The sequence below is a fragment of the Elaeis guineensis genome, chromosome 6 (genome assembly GCF_000442705.2).
Source record: "Elaeis guineensis isolate ETL-2024a chromosome 6, EG11, whole genome shotgun sequence".
Classification (NCBI taxonomy): Eukaryota; Viridiplantae; Streptophyta; class Magnoliopsida; order Arecales; family Arecaceae; genus Elaeis; species Elaeis guineensis.
Genome location: NC_025998.2, coordinates 6,784,429 through 6,790,428, shown reverse-complemented (window position 1 = coordinate 6,790,428; position 6,000 = coordinate 6,784,429). Strand labels below are relative to the sequence as shown.

At 44.3% G+C, this 6,000-nt stretch overlaps 1 pseudogene; it reads right to left on the bottom strand.

Moving 5' to 3' along the window:
• The window catches only part of LOC105047472 (uncharacterized), a 9,267-nt pseudogene extending 4,327 nt beyond the window's left edge, over positions 1 to 4,940 (bottom strand).
• Between the last annotated feature and the right edge of the window lie 1,060 nt (positions 4,941 to 6,000).

The window sequence follows — 6,000 nt, the reverse complement described above, 5'->3', positions numbered from 1 at the left end:
TACCAAATTCTTGGCTTGGTATTTACATTCCACTCCTCTATGCCCTATATGTCAACTTGGACACGAAGTTACCAACCAGTTCCATGCAAGAAGACTAAACAAAATTGGCACTGCTCTACAAATGACTGAAGTGGAAGCTCATGGACCGTATGTCGGATTATGATGGTGGCTAGCTTGAGCCTTCCATTTGGAATGGCTTCCTATCCTAGCTTAGGCATGGCCTTGTTTGCTAATATCTTTGGCAATTCTGGAAAAATCAGAAAACCTGCTGTGTTTGATAACATTAAGCTTGAGCTATGGCTCCTCTCATGCCTGAAGAGCTTGAGCTATGGCTTCTAATTATTAGAATCCAATTCCTTAGTTGCTCTAGATGACTATGGAATTTGGTTCGAAGGCAAGCCCCAGTTGAGTACTACATCAAACAGAATGTTGACAGATCAATCTTGTCTTGGATGAGGTTGCTGGCATTGATGTTGTGGCTTGTGATGCTTTAGGGAGGACACTGATTGTCAAAGCTATTCCTGTATCCCCCCTCCTCTATTATGATAGAAGCTTGAGCCATTAGAGAAGCTTTCATTCTTCTCAAGCAGAACAGATGATCATGTCATTACCAAGAGCAAGGTCTACTGAGCTATACCAGACCTAGTGGTTCGAGGCGTACCAAATTGAATCAGCCAATCAGAAACCAGGATAGCTAAGCCACTCAAATGACACAGGGTTAAAACTAATTAGAACCAACCCAAACCAGGATGAAATCCAAGTTTGGAACTGTTTTGACCAAGTTCACCAGGGACTGGACCGGCCCCTTTTAGAAAACTATGAAACCCCATGTTCAATCTTCTCTCTCTCTCTCCTCTTTCTCTCCTCTCCTCTTGAAATCCTAGTCATCACTCTCTCTCTCACCACACACATGCTCTTCTCTCCCCCAATCCTTTTGCCTCAACCTCCTCTTAATCCCCTCCTCATCTTCCAGTGAGGGCACCATCAGAGACCTCACTGACAGCTCGAGGCCAAACACAACCTCTGGCCCCGATTGACGACCTTCCACTCCTGATCTGCCTCCCTTCTCTAGCTTGTCCTTCCTCACCTTCTCTCTCTTCCTTCTTCTTCCATTTCTCCCTTGTTCGCTCTCGTTAGCATCTATTCAGCGCTAATGTGTATACCGTGTATCGATACAGCACCATACCTTACTGACCCGGTATCTGACCAATACAGGTCACAATTTCATTTTTGCAAACCTTGGTCAAGAGTAATGTTAGGCACTCATCTACCTTCTCAACTGTCATGGATATGTTCTTGCCGCTATACATATGTTGTTTTGGATCATGGATCCCTAACATTGCATTTTCAATGTAAAAATTTAACATGCATTCTGGAGGCTGATATGCCTATGGTCGAGCCATAAAAAGGGGGAGGTCCTCAGGTGACATTAATGTATGGGATGGAATTTTTCCTGCATAGTTGGGACAACTGCTGGGGTTTGCAATCATTGGTACTCACACTAGGAAATAGTTTTGTAACATGAGGTCTGCTTTAGACCATCTTCACAATCACACACAAAAAAAAATCCTCTTAAAGTTATTGAACTCTTGGAGGCTTTTTATTCTGTATTTTTCATTTTGTTTCATTCTCCATTCTTATTGTGACCTTGGTAATGATTGGAGGTCGACTATTTCGCATCTCCTTATTTTTTTATTGATTTTAATGATTTGGCTGCTTTCAAGAAATGTGAAAGGCATGTGCTCAAAACTTAATTTGTCTCTCACACACTTGATGAAAAGTTATGGTACGAACCAATAGTTGGTACAAAATAAATGAGACCCATTTGCAGTGAGGAATGGTTGAATGCAATATAAAGTTGCAAGTTACCAGCATATCATGACAGAAGACTGCTCTAATCACATGGCAGCATAACAAGACAATTTTCAAAGAACTAGTGTCATATGTAAGAAAAAGAACTATCAATGTGATGTCCCAAACAAAGTGTGCTTCTCATCCCAAAAAAAATGCAAACAGTTTCATGAAGATGTGATATTGCAACCAAAATGAGATCGCCTGCAATATAAACCATTAAGATGACCGGTTAGCTTTGTCCATCTTCAAATCCTTGTGACACTTGTTCCCAACAAACATTGCACCTTGAACCTATGAAAGCTAAACCAAATCCTGCTGTATAAATTTTGTTTTAGTTTGGTGAATCCTTCCAATACAGTCCTTGTTAGGCACATGCTCTTGTCCCTCTGTCAATGAAATCTCGTACATTATCTTGCACTCAAATAATTTATCTGAAATCCTTTTAAGACATTTGCTTAATCCTTCTGCACAAACGAGTCATATTTCAACACAAGCCTTCTCAAATCCCCTCCTGCAACTTCCAGAAATGCCATCCTTAAAAATATACATCTTCTCCTCCCAAATGTTTCATCTGTTTTTCCTGCATGTCTATGCCCATCTCAAATCAATGTTTCCACACATTATCCCGCTTTATTGCCAAATACCATAACACATGTAGCATTTATAAAAATAAAGATTAAGAGTGAAAAAATGATTCAATTGATCAAATAAGACAAGTCGCCAGGCTATAGATATGGAAATGCAGTCATTAATCAGTCAATTAAAATTCATCAAACAAGTCGGAAGCAGAATTTTATGTACAGTCAAAGAAACTCATGCTATTTACTTGCTTCTAAGCCAGTTCTCTTGAAGGTAAACTAAAAACAAAGAAGTTCAAACCCAATTATTTCATTATTTACTAATTATTAAGTAGGAAGTAAAGAAATGGATTTACCTTCCGATCATAACCATACCAAAGCAAGTGTTGCTTTGATAAATGAACTGGTAAAAGAAGTGTTGTATCCCGAACAAACAGTACAGGTCCCAGCTGAATGAGGAAGAGAGGTGAACTCTCATTTCCTGAGGTTGAACCACCTTGTGATGCCTCTACTCTCCACAGGTCTCCCCTTGCAACCAAGGAACTTTCCATGCCATGAGTTCTACTGTCATATGTTGATGTGATATTAATGATGCTCTGCATTGGACAATATCATACATCAAAACTTAAGGTGGTAATAGGTTCTATATCATGAAATATCTATGAATAATTCCGTGCTAAATAGCATTAATCAAAACATTATTCACCTCCAGATGCAAGCTGCAAACCGCAAAAGAGGAGTTCATATTCAAATAAATTGTAAATATATCATTGGTAACACATAAGCAGTAAAAGAAGTTCATAGCATGATAACTAATGCATTGAACCAATGCATGTGAACAACAGCAAGAACAATCAAATCAGCTAACAAGAAGTATCCTAAAAACACAAGCTGCATTTCAACATGGTTTTCATCCTGAATGAACAATAGGGCAAGTTATGTTATGCGTGACACACACAACAGTTAATGAAGACACCTCAGCTTGCCAGACAATGAAAAAAATAGAGATTCCCACATCCGTTAAAATATAGAAGAGCTCAAACTATGGAGGCCAGAGGAATTCTGCAGGAAATATGATCAAAATAATAAATTTCTGCATCAACAATAATGCAAAAAATGAATCACAAGATCGACCTCCTTCTCATCCACACATTCTTTTCCTCCTACAAATCCAAAAATAAGGCTTCCTTATCCCAAACTTGCCCTCTAAGCAAACCTATGGAGCAATCTGTGGCATCACGTACACAGTGAGACTGAGAATATAGTTTTCACAGTCTTTTGGCTCATGTAGAGGAATCTAAAGCAATCGCCTTAAACATTTTATCATGCTCTTGGGTCTTTAGCAGGAACTAAATCCTAAACTGTCGCTATTTAGTCTTCTGAGCCACCTGGGAAATCCAAGTCCAAATGTAATACAAATGCACCGTCTTCTACAAATTTGAAAAAGGTGTGGTTGAAGCATGTGCTACAATCCTTTTACAACAGGAAGGATTAAGTTTAGATACTCTTTCTTATCATGCATTTGGGGAATGGTATCAAAGGGCAATCACCCACCACATACGAAGTCATCATAGGTTCCTTTAATACGCTCGAGAAATGAGAAGACATGGTGTTTACTTGAGAGAAAAAGATTCATCAGCGAAAAAAAAAAAACCAGCAAACAGAAATAGCTTATGAATACTGCGAGATTGAGAATAATAATTTAAAGAAGCAACAATTTTACCCGCGGCCTTTTCAGATGCCCCGAAGCTTTAGCATCGAGTCCCAACCCCTCTGCATCGCCCCATTCATCCGAGCTGCCAGCGGCTGCCCCCTCTGAGAAATCCGGATCTCCAAACCGCTCCACCGCCAGTCCCAGCACCTTCCCACCACCACCGCGCCTCTCAGCTGCCGGCAGAACGGCCGCAACCGCCCCGCCCTCGTCCTGCCGGAACGGCACCGGCAGCTGGCGGAAGAACTGCTGCACGACACCGTTCAGGCAGGCGCCGAACTCCGCTCCAGCCTGGCCGAGACGACTCCCGATGTCAAGGATTGTGGAGACGCCGCCGGTGGCGAGATCGGGCTGGCCGGGGACGTGGAAGGCGGGGAGGTCGAGGTCGAACGGCTTCTTCAGGGGGGAAGGCCAGGAGAAGGCGGGGGGCTCATGTGGGATTGGATCAGGCCGGTGAGACCCTGGGCGAGGCGGTCGGCGAGGTCCTGGCCATGGCGCTGGACCTCCTCCCACGCTTCCAGGGATCTCTCGACGGACATCGATGGCGGCCGCCGAAGCTACGGTTTCTCGGTCGATAAGGGGGACGCTAGGGTTTTGTTGGGCGAGTGGACAAGAGGGGTCGGAGATCGGCCGGAACTTGAGACGAGAGAGAGTGACCTCGGAGAAGAAAATTGGATGGTGGAACCGGTTGCTCCGTTGTTGTCAGTTGCCGCTCGCGCTCCTCCGAGTCTGTGGACTGATGAGGGATGAACGAGAGGAAGGCGGGCCAATACAAGACGGTGACGGACCGACGGGTATCTTGTAAGTTATAAGTACGTTTCCCCTGATCCGGCACGTGGGCTTTATGACACCGTTACGGGATTGTCTGGATCGGTCTAGAGAGCTGGGGGAACGTTTTCTGGATAAATTATACTCTGCACAACGTACACCATATGGAGATGCACCCCACCAATCATCCCATCTTGTTTACATGGACCTCATTCATCATAGATTGCTGTCCGCCTTATCTTGTCTCGATTTGTCTCTGTGGTGCACAGTTGAGGTGGTGCACATGATATACGATAGAATTTTGTGGATAAAACAATCCAATATGGTTAGACGGATATACCAATGAGGGGGTGTGGGAGAGCTAAGGTGTCGTGGTAATTGATGGGATCAGATAGCTCGACTTTTTCCTTGATGCAATACTTCTACCGAGCATGCCAATTTAGTAAGTCAAGAAAAAGCCATAAGGTCATTATTGCGGTCAATCCCCTCATTATCTGATCGTCGAAATGAGCGTCTGCAAAAGAAGTCCGTACTGACCGAAGGTGACTCCGACGGGAACCCTCCGACGGTCAAGTCAGAGAGGAGACTAAGCAACAGTAGAAAAGAATCAAGGAGCTCTGCGAAAGAGAGAGAGGGCAGAGTAAGCCCAAGAATTTCGAAGGGACCCCCTCCAGCACTGTTGCCTTCTCCGTTTTATAGTAGAGCGCGGTATGGCGCCGTCATTAATGGCGCAGACAATAGGAGAGTTGTCAAATCGTCGGAGGCTGTCAAGATCGCCGTGGGGCTGTCAAATCACCGTGGGACTGTCAAATCGCTAGGATTGACCCTTGCTTAGGTGGGACAATGTCCCAGGGCGGCTGCGTCGCATGCTTTTATCAGGGCGGCGGCCCTCAGCAGCCGTACGGTGTTCGAAGGAGCCGACCGACCATACGTCGGCATTTGGCCATAGGACGTCAGGTGAAGACCTAGGGATTCTCCGACGGTCAGTCGGGTACGTTGCGGGAGTCGGATATCGGGCTCCGCAGTTCGGTCAGTCGGAAATGGAGAGGGTCTGTCCGACTGACATATATTCGGTCGGACGGTGTCAAC